The sequence below is a fragment of the Cricetulus griseus genome (assembly GCF_003668045.3).
Source record: "Cricetulus griseus strain 17A/GY chromosome 1 unlocalized genomic scaffold, alternate assembly CriGri-PICRH-1.0 chr1_1, whole genome shotgun sequence".
In the NCBI taxonomy this organism is placed as follows: domain Eukaryota; kingdom Metazoa; phylum Chordata; class Mammalia; order Rodentia; family Cricetidae; genus Cricetulus; species Cricetulus griseus.
Window position 1 is genome coordinate 161,939,482 of NW_023276807.1, and position 15,499 is coordinate 161,954,980.

Below are 15,499 nucleotides of genomic sequence, written 5' to 3' on the forward strand. Positions count from 1 at the left end.
TGACTTCCAGTAAAAAAAAAAAAATGACACAGTTCAAAGCTACATACTTCAATTTTCTTGTTTTTGTTTTGTTTTGTTTTTTGAGGCAGAGTTTCTCTGCATAGCCCTGGCTGTCTTGGAACTCACTCTGTAAACCAGGCTGGCCTCAGACTCCCAAAGATCTGCCTGCCTCTGCCTCCAGAGTGCTGGGATTAAAGGCACACACCACCACTGCCCTGCAATTTTTCAAATTTTTAAAGGAAAAACAGACAACAAAATAAAATGCAATCATGTGAAACTATAAATGCATTAAATAATATAGTTAAAGAATTTCTGGTACATCAATATGCATTTTTCTTTTTTTCTTTATTGAATTTCTGGTCAGAATTTTCATATAGCTATCTAGTGAAAACCCTTAAGTGACTTCCACTTACACTGTATCCTCGAATAAGCACTGTTAATTTTGTTTTGACAATGGACTTAAATCAAACCTAAATGAATTGAAATAAAGCAAAGGAAGAACCATATAATGCCTCAGAACACTGAAATAAAACAAACCTACATTACTAATTTTTTCCTGTCCTACAAACACTGTCAAAGTGTACATGAACAAAACAAAGAACAACAGCAACCAAACAAAAGCAACAAAAGACCTCAGACTGACACGTTTACATGATGTGCTGGAAGAAAATGGGCTCAGCAAAAAAAGACTCTGGATGGGGTCTAAATAGTATTTAAAGACACAGACTCTACGAAGCATCCCTAGTGTTGCTATATGAGACCCATTTGGTCTTCTGGCTTCCCAGGATGGCTCCAAAAGAAAAAAAAAAAAAAAACTTAAAGGAAATTGGGACAAAGACACAGGGGAAAGTAGGACTGTGAAGACATGAGAAGGGACAGACAGTAACACCTTGGACTGTGAGAGGAAGAACTTGCCTGCAGCACTTTGTCACTCCTGCGTAGCAAGCACAGACAGAAGCTTGCTGTATCCATTTCAGATTCTATATGCCCTGTTCAGAAAAAAAAAAAAAAATGGAAAGGAAATTCTCAATATTCTACTCTCATTTTGACTTTCATATACAAGATCACAAATATTAAAAACTAGGAATGTCCGCCTGCTCAAATAACCCACTCATGGAAAGAATGAAGAGTATAAAATTGTTCTTGCTAAAATCATTCAAGAAGATTGAGTGGAGAGCCTGCGTGTCAATTGCAAAGTGGCCTCTTACAGACAAGCCTCCTTCCCAGCTCTCTTTTCACAGGTTTCTGAGCACTGCCAAGAAGGCCTTTGTGTTTTAAATCCTATTTGTTTTTAAACAGACCAATGTGATCTCGTCTAATTTTTTACTCTTTATTTTAAATACATTTTTAGGTGACATATCCTAGTTACAGCTTCCCCTTCTTCAACTCCTCCTAGTTCCTCCTACCTCTCCTCACATCGAGGTCCACTCCCTTCCTGCCTGTCCTTAGAAAACAAATGGCCATAAGGGATAACTATAAAACGAAAACAAACAAGTTGAACTAGAATAAACCAAACAGAAGAAAAATGCCAACAAAATGCACAATAAATATATATGGACGCAGAACTCACAGGTTTGTACACACAAGCACAGAAACACAAAACTTAACCTGCAAAGGACCTGTAAACTAAAAATCAAAAACAAAAAGCCCTGACATGACATTATGAGACATGGAACCTCCAAAGATGCTGTTGAGTGTAGTGGCATCTTGTGTTGCCAGTGAACTTGTAGTGGTGGCCACACACTTTGGGTGTGGTTTCAGGTGCAGATGTAACTCCTTATAAGGTAGAGGAGGGGCTGGCTGGCGCTTTCTTGGGTTGTGGAGAGCACTGGAAGGGCAGAGACTGCATCTTCTGGAGCAGGAAGACCGAAGCACTTATTTACTCTTATCTGTTTAAGTGCTTCCCTAATAAATACCTATTTATCATTTAAAACAAAAAAACCAAGCAGTGGTGGTGCATGCCTTTAATCCCAGCACTCGGGAGACAGAGGTGGGAGGATCTCTGTGAGTTCGAGGCCAGCCTGGTCTCCAGAGCAAGTGCCAGGATAGGCTCCAAAGCTACACAGAGAAACAACCCTGTCTCAAAAAACCAAAAAAAAAAAAAAAAAAAAAAAATCAATCAAATATCCCCCATCAGTTGAGTTTGTTTTCTGTTGGCCGTCTGCTACTGAGCACGTGGCCTACCTTAAGAACAGTTAACAGTTTGTAACCCCAGTGACACTCCCTTGGAGAAAGCTAATTGTTTGCATGAGATTATCATTTGGAGGTAGCTTCTCAGATGGGGGCATGTGTCCACCTCTCTCGGTTCTAGGACCCTATCTGGCACATACGTGTGTAGGCACCATGCATGCTGCCATGGTCTCTTGAGTTCATATGTGTATCATTTCTATTGTGTCTGGAAGACCTGTTTTACTAGTATTATCCATCCCCTCTGGCTCTTACAATCTTCAAAGTTCCCTGAGCTCTGAGGGGAGGGATCTGATGGAGACAGCCCATTTAGGACTGAGTGTTCCAAGGTGTCTCACTCTCTGTCCATTGTCTGGCTGTGGATCTCTGTATTTGTTCCCATCTACTGCAGGAAAAAGCTTCTCTGATGATGGCTGAGCAAGTTACTGATCTATGAGTAAAACAGAATGGTGTTAGGAGTCATGTTACTGCTATGCTCCTTTAGCAGAAAAGTAATATTTGGTTTTCTCCTAGGCCATGGTCTAGGAGAGGAGAAACAGAATATCCTAGGAAGGAGAAACAGAATAGATAGTCATGGATGGACAGGAATGGGAGGGCCAAGTTGGGAGGGGGAGAGAAAAGGGGTGATGGAGAGAATACAGGGAGGGTCATTTGATGTGTCCTGTGGAAACCTAATATAGTAGAAACTTCCTAAAATATACACATATATAAAGTTGATCTAAATAAAATTTCCAAGTAATGGAGACAGGCCCCCAACTGGACATCTCTCATCAACAAATGAAGCTTCCAGTACTAGTAATGGGTTACATTTAATCAAGTTGTTCACCAAAGGAGTCCCATGGGAAAACCCAGGCTCTTACCAAAGCATTCGTTGCTCTCCACAAATGGACAATAAGGCCCTTTTGCTGAAGACCTAGGATAATCCATACCACTCTCCTGGTCCCTTACTCTATACCTAACCTCTGTGGTTTTATGGACTGTAGCTTGCTTATGAAATACTTAACAAGTAACATCCACATATAAGCAAATGCATGCCAAATTTGCCTTCCTGGGTCTGGATTACCTCACTCAGGATGTTTTGTTTTGTTTTGTTTTGTTTTTCTAGCTCCATCCATTTACCTGAAAATTTCATGATCTCATTTTTTAATGGCTGAAAAATATTCCATTGTGTAACTGCATCACATTTTCTTTATCCATTCATATGCTGATGGACATCTAGGTTGTTTCCAATTTCAGCTATTATGAATACAGCATCAATGAACGTGGTTGAGTAAGTCTCTCTGCAGTAGGATGAAGCATCCTTTGGGTATATGCCCAAAAATGGTATAGCTGGATCTTGTTGGATCTTGAGGTAGATCTCTTCCCAGTCTCCTGAGGAAATGCCACACTGATTTCCATAGTGGCTGTAAAAGGGTGCACTCCCACCAACAACAGATGAGTGTTCCCCTTACCTTACATCCTCGACAGCATGAGCCACTATTTGTTTTATTGATCTTGGCCACTCTAGCTGGTATAAGATGAAATTCAAAATAGTTTTGATTTTCTTTTCCCTGATGACTAAAGATGTTGAACATTCTTTTAGTACTTCTAAGACATTTGTGTTTCATCTTTTAGAACTATGTTTGGATCTGAACCCCATTCTTCAGTTGGCTCATTTGTTTTCTTTTTTTAAAAAAAAACCACTAGTTGCTTATGACAGTGGTTTATTTTCTTCATTTGTTTTCTTAATGTCCAGCTTTTTTAGTTCTTTATATATTTTCGATATTAGACCTCTATCAGATGTATAATTGGTAAAGATCTTTTCCCATTCTGTAGCCTATGGCTTTGACCAAATGATGGTGTCCTTTGCCATATGGGAGTCTTCCAGTTCCAAAGGTCCTGTTTATTCATTGTTGGATGTAGTGCCTGCCTATCAGGGTTCTATCCTGAAAGTCTTTTCCTGTGTCATGAGTTCAAACCTACTCCCCACCTTTTCTTCTATCAGGTTCAGAATATCTGACCTTATGTGAAGGTTCTTGATCCATCTGGAGTTGAATTTTGTGCTGGGAGACAGATATGAATCTATTCTTCTGCCACCCAATTTTATCAACACCATTTGCTGAAGGTAGCAAGTTTCTTAAGTAGGATCAGAGTCAATGTTGATAAGAGTTCTGAAAACAAAGACCATTCATTGCTGTCAGGATATTAAAAATATCCTAATCCTCACAGAAATCAATCGGAATGTGCTTTTTAAATCCTCTAAAGGTACATTTTAGGCACTAACATCCACTTCTAGGAATTTACTCAAGGACATTGCATACTATAGAATTCCAATCTAAAGCACAGCCACCAGCTCTCGCTATCTGCTAGTTCACAGACTCCAACAACTGCAGGTGGAAAATAACTGCTTCCACAAAAATTGCATCTATACTGAGTATGCAGACCTCTTTCCCCTTACTATTCTAACACAGACAGTTCACTAGGTATTAGAGGTAACATAACAATGAGTAAAATATAGAGAAAGATAATGTAAGCTATATGCTCAGCCAAAAGCACACCTTTATATTAGAGATTGGAACATCAATGGGTTTTGATACTTAAGAGATCCACGAAGCAATTTCTCCCATGGGCATCATGGGATGACTGTTTTTATAACAGTATAGTCAGTCAAACCCAAAATGTTTTTTTTAAAAAATGCGACCAACTAAAAACAATAAAGAGCATATTAAGCAAAAATATACTTACTCATATGAATATATACAAGTCTATCTGACCCCTGAATTGAAATATTCCCTCTTGTGGGGGAAGAAGGAGGTTGCTAAGATTGAGGAAGTAAATAAAACTCACAGGGCTGGTGAGGCTTGTGAAATGTAGGTGTATTCGCAATGCTCCTCCCCATGGTTATATAAGCTAGAAGGAGGGAGATGGGAGACACACACACAACAGAGAGAGAGACAGAGACAGAGACAGAGACAGAGACAGAGACAGAGAGAGCTTCCTATAGACTAGCCAGCTTTGCAGGACTTGGAGAGAGCTCCAGAGTTGTAGCTTTCAAGAGTTACCCCCTGAGCTGAAGCTTTTTGTGTCACTAGCTGTGATGGTTTGAATGACAATGACCCCATAAACCCATAGGGAATGGCTCCATTTGAAAGAATTAGGACAGGCTGCCTTGTGGTAGGAAGTGTGTCACTGGAGGTGGGCTATGGGGTTTCAGAAGCCCCAGCCAGAGCCAGTCTCACTCTCTCTTCCAGCTGCCTGAAGATCCAGATGGAGAACTCTCAAGGGACTTCTCCAGCACGAGTCTGCCTGAGTGCTGCCATGCTTCCCACCATGATGGCAATGGTCTGAACCTCTGGACTGTAAGCCAGCACCAGTAAAATGCTTTCCTTTGTAAGAGTTGCTGTGGTCATGGTGTCTCTTCACAGTAACAGAACACACCAATCAAGACACCAACACTGCTAAGAGACCCTGCTAAACTCAGCAGTTCACTACAGTTGGGTAGAATCCTTTGGCCTGTCACTGGTGCCTTATCTGAAGCAAGTATTTGTGTGTCCACATCTCCCCAAGGAAACAAAATCACACAGCGGTATCCTTTTCCCATTTTTACACACTGTACACATATGAATTTGGGTATGTTTTAATTTGTGGAACTAAAATTCAAAACTTCATTAAGTCAATTTTTCTAGTGGTAAAATTCTTTCCAAATAAGGCTTAAAGCAGGAAGAGAATCTAATTACTAGAAGTTTCTGTGTTAGCAAGGTGCTTGTGAACTAAGGCTTTAATATAAATAAAGACACAATCAATAAGTCATTAATATCTGTCAAGCAAAATCAAAGACAGAAACTGCAAACACAGTTGTGACTTCACAGCTCAGGGGCTCAGTAATGAGCTGTGGAGACCTCCATGTCCCCGAGAACCCATGAGTCCACCCCAGGCTGATTTGACTGAGAAGACACAGGCACACCTGTGCAACGATGCACACTTTACCTGCCGGTTGCATCCTGTTGACCCAGAAATGGTTTACAGCTCACAGTGTGACAGCACCCTTGCAAGGTTTACAGAGAGGAGACAGACCTCCTCCCCTGCCTCTTCGAGTCCTGAATGTGGGAGTTTCCCAAATACAGTGACCACAGAGTTTCCCTGCCATTTCAGCCCCAAGCTGAGAGCAGCTTTAAAGACCCTGGCCACATTCTCTACAGGTCCCCGAGTCATCATGGCTGCAGTCGTGGGCCTTCTTCCTATGGTAGTGAACCTGAACCTGGTGCTGTCTCTGTGCTTTTCATAGTCCTGATCATCTTTCCCGTGTTTTTGCAAGCACCCCAACCCACATGATCCCCAAACCTCCAGTTGATTTGCTTTACTGACTGAGCTGGGCATGGCTCTCAGGTCTGCACCAATAGCGGCCACTGTAGTCTTAGAAGGAAACGATGGGGGAGGTCCTGGTTTGCGTTAAAGTGTCTGCAGAAAACATTTGGAAGGAGGCTTCCTCATGATTCTCTCGTTGGCTCAGAGAGGATCTGGAATGAAGATACTCCTAGGAAGACACTTACCAGTTAGGACAGAGGCGCACAAACACGGACAGAACTGGCTTTTCAGCCACTTCACGCATACATGCTGCACGCTTGCCTGCCCGGAAGAGGCCCTTAAAGAGTCCACAGGGTAACATGGAATCAGAGTGAAGGCTCCCTTTCTAGGCTGACTGTGGGAAACACAGACTCCCTATGGCAGTCTCACGCTGTTCCTCTGCTTCCTAGGTAGTTCCCAAACAATTCGCACCTGCTCAGTTGCTTGAGACCCTGACTTTTTTGTGTGTGTTCCTTTTCTACCCAGTCACCCCAATCGCTTAGAGTTAATTTAAATGTTCTAAATGCTATAGGAATTGAATATAACCCAAAACCCCATCCATTCTTGAAGAGAAAGAGTATGTGCTACATACACCAATTTACTAAAGAACCAGAAAACCCATGTTTTAAATTCCAGCCAGAAACTACATTAAGACCTCTCTTAATTCTCATGTATGTATGTGTAGAGGGGAGATTACTTAGATGTGCATATATGTGTTGATATTTGTGTGTGTGCATGTGTGTGTGTGTCTTCATTCTCATGTATGTATGTGTAGAGGGAAGATGACTTACATGTGCATATATGTGTTGATGTTTGTATGTGCGTGCGTGCGTGCGTGCGTGCGTGCGTGTGTGTATGTACTCCAGGCTAGCTGGCCCTCTGACCATTCACTGCCATGTACTCCAGCCTGGCTGGCCCTTGAGCTTCCTATGATTCTCCTGTTTCCATCTCTCATAGTGTATACTAGGATTACAGATGCCTGTGCTACCACGTCCCTCTATATTGGTCCTGGAGATCTGAACTCTGGCCATCAGGCTTCAACAGCAAGCACTTTACCCAGTGTGCCATCACTCCAGCTTCCTCTCTTAATTCTTAAGGGGAAAAAACAACTAACATAGCAGTATGTAATTGCAACAGCAGGTGACTGGCTCTCAGAAGGCCTAATTTTGAGTTTGAAACCTGCCTGCTCTGTGAAATTGGCTACATAAATCAACTCCCCTAAAACCCTATGGAAACTACAGACAACAGTAATGCATTGCTTTAGGTCACACACACACACACACACACACACACACACACACACACACACACCTAGCAACGTAATGATTTCCAAGAAGACCTGCACCAGCAGCTAAGAATGCCTAAGAAATGAAGGATGGAACCCTGTCCTGAGTCAGAAACTCAAAAGACAGGGAAGTAGCAAGCTGTCATGGTCCAGGGATCCTGGGGGAGGCTGCCATCAGGAGCTTATATACTATAAAGAATTGTGTGTGTGGAGGCACCGGCAGTATTTGGACACCAGTGCTTTGCTATTCAATATAGTTCAGCTCTCAAAGCTTACAGCTGCCCTGTGTACTTTTAAACTAAATGTCATTAGACCACCAAACTAGGAGAGACTGAAAGGAGAATTCCAAAGTTCTGTCCCTCCTTCCACTGTCAACCTTCCCCCGTCATTCCCCACAATAGCCCCCCATCAGTCCCCACCCCCACGTCAGCCCCAGCCAGCCCACCACTGCTAGCTGTCATTTCTCATTTCTGCACAGATCCCTCTGCTCTGTCTGCTGTGTTATACACAGTTTCTGAGCAACTGCCTGAGGCTAGTTCCTTCTTCCCTACAGAACAAAGTTCTGAGCAGGACAACATCAGGCATCTTTGTCTTTTGCCAACTTGTATTCTGAACAAGCAAGGGTGCCACCAGCCTGACCACCGCATGAGGACTCACCATGTCTTTTATACAAAAATATTTGTACATCTGATTTTTGAGGCTTGGTGGTGAATACAGCAATCCCATTGCTCCAGAGGCAAGAGGATCAGCAATTAAATCCTTCCCCTGCTACTTGTGAGTTTGAATTCAAGGCCAGTCTCAGCTATGAGACCCTGTCTGGGAAAGGAAAGGGAGGGGAAGCAGGGCAGAGGAGGGGAGGGGAGAACATCTATGCACCTATAATCTATAGCCTCAAAATGATGCCAGTTACCCGGTGGAAGTACAAGAACTTCAGCTGAATAAACGAACATGTGTGTCTCACAGAAAGATGCACACATATTAGTAGAAAGTACAGTTTTCCTCTTACACCTCAAACTCTTACAGGTTATGTCAAGCCCTAAGTCTATAAACACTTCATGAAACATGACACAAAGGGCTGATGGGATGCCATTGTTGTGGGTAAAGTGCAGCTCTCATACATGGGTGGTTTGTGGGAGCAGAGGACAGAGCACTCTGTGATGTGACACTTCCTAGCTAACTTGAAGTGCTGTTATTGCTTTGAGTCCCTGCCCTCAGTTCCAGCTATGCAGCTCCCCACCCCGGTCAAAGACAGGGTCCCTTTAAGACCCTACTTACTAGATGTCCTGCTCTGCCATATGGAATGGTGGTCCCATACTGTGCCTTCTCTTAGCATATCCTACTTCTGACACTGGTTTAAATTCAGCACTACCATTGCTCCTTTTCCACTGCCTGTGAGGGCCTTCACCTGTAAGTTTTTTGCCTCTTTTTGCTCTGCTGCCAATAACACCAAACTTCATGTCCTGCTGTCCCTACCTCAATTTCCCTGTGGTAAACCTCATGCTGGCATTGCAGCTGAGCATTACCAAGCCCACCTTCTCTGAATCTCTACACTGAGAAGTCAGCTGGGCCCCTATCCCTAGAGCACAACCAGCACTTAATTTCAGTCCTGTTGTGTAGTGGTGCATCCTAGACAGTGGGTGTTCACTTCATGCTGATGTCGGTATGAAATCTTAAATGTTGAGAACACTGATTCTCAACTGAAACCAGAAACTGGCTGGGCAAAAGGAAGTCAACCTTGTCCTGAAATAGTGATGCAATCAGCAGAAATTTCTACTACATCAATCAAAAGGGCTCATAGCAAGTAGTCACTGGACCAAGTAAAGTGACCTTCACACCCCCTCCCACTCCTGCCCCACTCCATATTCTTGTTAGCTTCAGTTGATTGATGGCTTCCAGAAAAAGACGATCCATCACTGTTCGGATGAGCAAAGCTTCTGCCAGGGCATGTAGGTCATTACAGCATTTTGTAAAAGTGAGACAAAATATGAAGTCTAAAAAAAAATGCCAACTCATGGGAAATAAAGGAGAAAGCTCAATAGAGTACGGTGTTGCCAGGTACCGGCGAGATTAATGCAGGTAGAAGATGGATAGATCTGCTTTTGAAAACAAAGCATATGTAGTATAGAAAATGTTCATGTCGCAAACACATTTTAAGGCCTGGGGAGTGATTTTAAATCCACACCAGAAAATACACACCATCAGAATAGCAAGTGGGAAAAGTCAGTGCCTAAGACGAGGGTCAGCAGTCACTCAGACTACATTCTGGCAAATGCCGGGCTGTGTGCTAGCTCCCTCCCCTATGTTGTCCAACCCAATGCTTATTTCACTGAAGGTAAAAGTATAGGGTTTGGGTGTTGTGTTTTGGGGGGAGGATTCTTGTTTTTGATTTGTTTTGTTTTGTTTTTTAAAGTGCGAATTCCCTCGTGGTCATGCACACAGATGATAAATGTGAAAAGCCAGATCCAGGTCAGAGGTTGAGTCTAATGTTCACATATTACCAAGCTGTATGCACGGCTCACTTGCTCCCCAACTTTCAGGAAGGAGAAATAGGTTTAACTAACAATGGTTATGAAAATAAAAATATGCATCTTAAAATATGTAGTCATACCTATAGGATGAGGAGGCAGCATTACTCTTTACAACGATACTCAGAATGCCTAAACACAGTGAAACAGTCAAGCAAAGAAATGGTCTTGGATGTGTATAGCAGCACAGAGTGTTTTGAATGAGAAAATAATCAGAAAATTGTCAGTTCTTCCTAAGAGATTTCATGAATTTTGCATAATTTCAATAAAATATATATATCATTTTTCTCAAAGCCAGACAAGTTAATTATATATTTTATTTGAAAGAACAAATAAGAGTAACCATGGAAACACTAAAACAGTAAGGAAGGGAGACTGTCCTCTCTGGATATTAAACTGTGTTATAAAGCTTTCAACCTGAGCTGGCTGGCTAACAGACAGACCAAGAGATAGAAAAATGAAGCCCCCAAACATGTCAGACTGAGCATGGCAGTTTAAGATGCCATAAAGTCTGTGTATCTCAAGTCAGAGGAGGAAAAATGGGCTAATGGACAGTTGGTTAGTTATACAAAGAGATCACTCTAAAGCCACTACTTACACTGCACACTAGAGTTAATTCCAAATGGGTCTGAATGTTAAATAAACAAACTGCAAAAATATTAGGGAGAAATCAGTCACTCCCTTTCTGTGACTTAAAATCCAGAAGTAATAAAGGAAAAGAGATCGATTTGATCACATAAAATTAGAATATTTACATAAGAATAACATTAACAAAATCAAATAATAAACAGGGATTATGGTAGAAGATTTACCAACTAAGCCATGTATAACATGTTCCCATCCCTAATAAATAGAGAACTCTCAAAGACTATGAATGTACAGTAGATAAATGGACAGATGACACTATTCACATGAAAAGAAAAGCAAGCATCTTATAAAAACACAGACAAAATTACAAATATATACCAGTATGTTCTATGCTAAGGCTTAGGGAAAACAGGCCCATTGTGCCTTACAGTAGGAAACTCAAGTTAGCATAGTCCCAAGGTGTTGGGGTTCATAAAAATGACTTTGCTTTATCTTGGCTTAAAGTCAGAGAGTTCAAAACTGTTCTTACTCTTCCAAGGTTAAAGTCATAAGACCTAAAGGTCTTAGGCGCAGCTACTGTAGGATATTTGGTATTAGGTGTGGATGTCTAATCTAAATAACTAGAGACTTGGTTTAAGGTGTGGTTACTCTTAACCCTTAAAGCCAGATAATGAGAGATTTAGTCTAGGTCGTGATTACTAAATGTTTGAAGAATTAAGGAAGAAAGTCTGTTTCTTCCTTGTATCATGATAAAGAAGTCTTTTGACATGTTCCCCTTTTTTGTTGTGGTATTTCAGAATGTTGAAGAATAAACTTAGCACATTCAGTATTTACTGGATTGCCCTCCTGACTCTATTCTGTGTCTCTATCTTTTCCTTAGTATCTTTACCTTAATCCACACTCCCCCTCTCAGGTACAAACTGGACAAGTCATCTGGATCTGACAGAAGTCTGACAAAGATGGGTTCCCGTGATGGCCCCTCAGTATGGGGCACAAACAAACATTGGCTTCTACAGATTGGCACCACAACATGGGGCTACTATAGATGGAAACTACACCAAGGAGGGGGTCTTGGGTTAGATCTAGAATGAGTTTTGTACCTTCCCCAGTGTCCCAATAATCCCCCTTCTAGGAATGTTCTCAAAGGCACAGTAGAGAACTTTTAAATGGTGTAAACATAAGGACATTTGCTGTCTCGATTTTTGTAACAGCAGAAGACCAGACAGAGCCCTGTGGCCACCAGCAGGGTACAGCACAAGTAAACTACATGCTTTTACAACATGGAGTACAATGTCCCATTAATGGAAAACACAGATTGACATTCTTCAATCTCAGAAACAAACCATAAAATAAAGAATGCTTCTGAGAGAAGCATGAAAAGGTATTATCAAAAATAATACTGTTCAGGTTGTACATAAGCAGTGCACAACAGCTGTTGGTCTTTCAAAGCTACCAATGGCCCTACCTTTAAAATGGTTAACTGACAAACAAGCTTATGCGGGTAGAACAATGGTCTTTGACATCAGAAAAATTACAGACACTGGAACATTTGGTACAGTAGCAACTAAATGCTTAACATATTGAAGAATCTACCAGTCCTTGGTATTCTACTATATTTGCCATTTAAAAGAAATCTGGAAAATGAAGAATTGTAACAGATCTGAGAACTAGTAATAAGGTGATCCAGCCAATGGGCTCTCTACAACCTGGAATTCCCTTTCCTTTTTTATTACCAAAGGGATGGTCTATCATAATGATTGATTTTAAAGACTGTGTGTGTGTGTGTGTGTGTGTGTGTGTGTGTGTGTGTGTGTGTGTGTGTGTGTTTTACCATACCTTTACAATAACAGGATAGAGAAAAATTTGCTTTCACAGTGCCCACTTATAATAATTCTCAACCTGTTAGAAGATACCAGTGGGGTATTTTGCCACAAGGAATGTTAAACAGTTCCACTTTGTGTCAATATTTTGTACAGCAGCCATTAGAAATAATTCATAAACAGTTTCCTCAATCTATAACTTATCATTATATGGATGCCATCTTTCTGGCTGATTCAGACTCAGATACCTTAGAAAAAAATGTTTGATGAAATAGAATTTTGCTTTGCTGGAGATTACAAATTATTCCTGAGAAGAACACAAGAGATTCTTTTTATTTAAGATATAAGATAGGTTTACAGAAAATTTAGCCACAAAAAGTACAAATCAGGAAAGATCAATTACAAACTCTTAATGATTTTCAAAAATTGCTGAGAGATATTAACTGGCTAAGGCCCACAATTGTATTAACTACTCAAGAGTTAAATAATTTATTTCAAACCCTACAAAGTGATAAGGACTTAAAGAGTCCAAGAAAATTATCAGCTGAGGCTGAGAGAAAATTGGCTCTGGTAGAAAGGAAATTATGAGATGCACATGGATCCAGAGCTTGATTGTATCCTAGTGTAAGACCCCCGGAAAGCTCAGACTTCCAGGATCTTAGCCCAGGACCTCAGTCACCCCAATCACAGAATGGAGGTGAAAGCTTGATGCAAATTGCATGAGGCTTTATTGTAGTTTAACGAGCTAACCCCATGTTAGCTCGGGTCTTTGATCCACCCGCCATGTTGGATGGCTAGCAAAGACAGTTCGAAGCCACTGCATACAGATCTTATAGGGCAGCATAAGGGGAGTGTCTAGGGGTATGCACAGGTTCAAGATTGGTGTGCCTCCAGGCTTGGAGGGTTTGCCCTGTGTTGATTGGTCAACTGGTTGTTATGGCCCATAGGCCCTCCCAGGGTGGTTGCTATACTTTGTGCGTCATTGCTGTGCGCTTGTCCGTAAAGCACACCCAGAGCCATAAAGCATAGCGCCACCAGCTAACTTCTGATTGGTTCCTTGCCACGAGGCAGGCATCTGACCTCTAAGTGACCAAGGCAAGGTTATGGCAAGCACGTGTTTGGCTGTTATGGCTGCCGAAATGGGGAGCTGGCCCCTTCACTAGTCATTCTACCTTGTACTCATTTTCTTACAAAAATTCTTATGTAGAGAGAAGATAATATTTTAGAATAAATATTTTTACTACACAGAGTAAAAAATTAAAGACCTATGTAAAAAAAAGGTTTCTGAATTGATTCTGAAAGGAAAATTAAGACTTCATCAATTAGCAGGAATAGATCCATCAGAAATTGTGGTAGCTTTTACTAATGCAGAAATTGCTTCATTGTGGGTAGAAAACAAACATGGCAAGTAGCTTGAAATAATTTTTGGGAGAGATTCACAACAAATATCTCCAAAGCAAGATACCTCAGTTTATAAAAAGAACTAATTGGATTCTCCCCCATATAATAAAGGAAACACCAATTTCTAGAGCTCCCACTTTCTATACTGATGCAAATAAATGAGGAAAGACATCTATATCCAACTTGTAGTCATGTTAGGTATGTTTTCAAGGTCGATCAGAAATATATTTTAAATACATAGATGGTCTTCTAACACTTGAGAGATCTACAGAATAAGACATTGAAGATGTTTTAGTAACATAAGGCTTTTAATAACAGTGAGATACACTGAACCAATCTACTTCACAGAAGATGATGGGCATCAAAGAACCTCCATGTGGAGTTTGCTTTAAATGTAGCAAAGCTAGCCATTGGACAAGAAACTGCCTTTGCCTCAACTGCTGACAGTATGCTGTTCAAATTGGACAAGCAGGACACCCAGGTATCCTTCTTGGGTCCTTAATTGGAGTTGAAAACTAGTTAGTTATGCCATTTTCTTTGTTATCAAATTCAGAACAGAAACTTACAAAAAAAGATGTAAAGTTTATAAGGTTGAGAGACATAAAAGCTTAAGTTGTTTATCTAAGAAACGTCTTAAGGTCTAAAAAGATATTTTTCAGTTGGAAATACAAGTTATGATATAAAGTGTTTTAAGCATGAAACTTTGGACTCACCAAGATAGGATAGAAAATAGAGTATTTCCTCTGAATTTGCCAAATACAAATGGACTGGACATTGAATGTAATTCTTACCTGAAATTGTTCTTTTTTTGTAATTAGTTCAAATTAGGAACAAGCTTGCTTCACATGTCAATCCCTTCTCCCTCTCCCTCTCCCTCTCCCTCTCCCTCTCCCTCTCCCTCTCCCTCTCCCTCTCCCTCCCCTAACCCCCACCTGGTCCCCACCCCATTCCCCCCCTCCACTCCCCAGGGATGGTAAGGCCCTCGACTGAGACTCCCAAAGTCTGCCACATCATCCTGGGCTGGGCCTAGGCCCTCCCTCATGTGTCCAGGGCGAGAGAGCATCCCTTCATGTGGGATGGGCTCTCAAAGTCCCTTCTTACACCAGGGAAAAATACTGATGGAAGTGTTTCCTTCTAAGACTACAGTGGCCGCTATTGTTGCAGACCTGAGAGCCATGCCCAGCTCAGTCAGTAAAGCAAATCAACTGGAGGTTTGGGGATCATGTGGGTTGGGGTGCTTGCAAAAACACGGGAAAGATGATCAGGACTATGAAAAGCACAGAGACAGCACCAGGTTCAGGTTCACCACCATAGGAAGAAGGCCCACGACTGCAGCCATGATGACTCGGGGACCTGTAGAGAATGTGGCC

At 41.4% G+C, this 15,499-nt stretch overlaps 1 pseudogene; it reads right to left on the minus strand.

The window, feature by feature from the left end:
* Positions 1-5,986: 5,986 nt before the first annotated feature.
* LOC100757960 overlaps positions 5,987-15,499 on the minus strand; it is a 35,168-nt pseudogene continuing 25,655 nt past the window's right edge.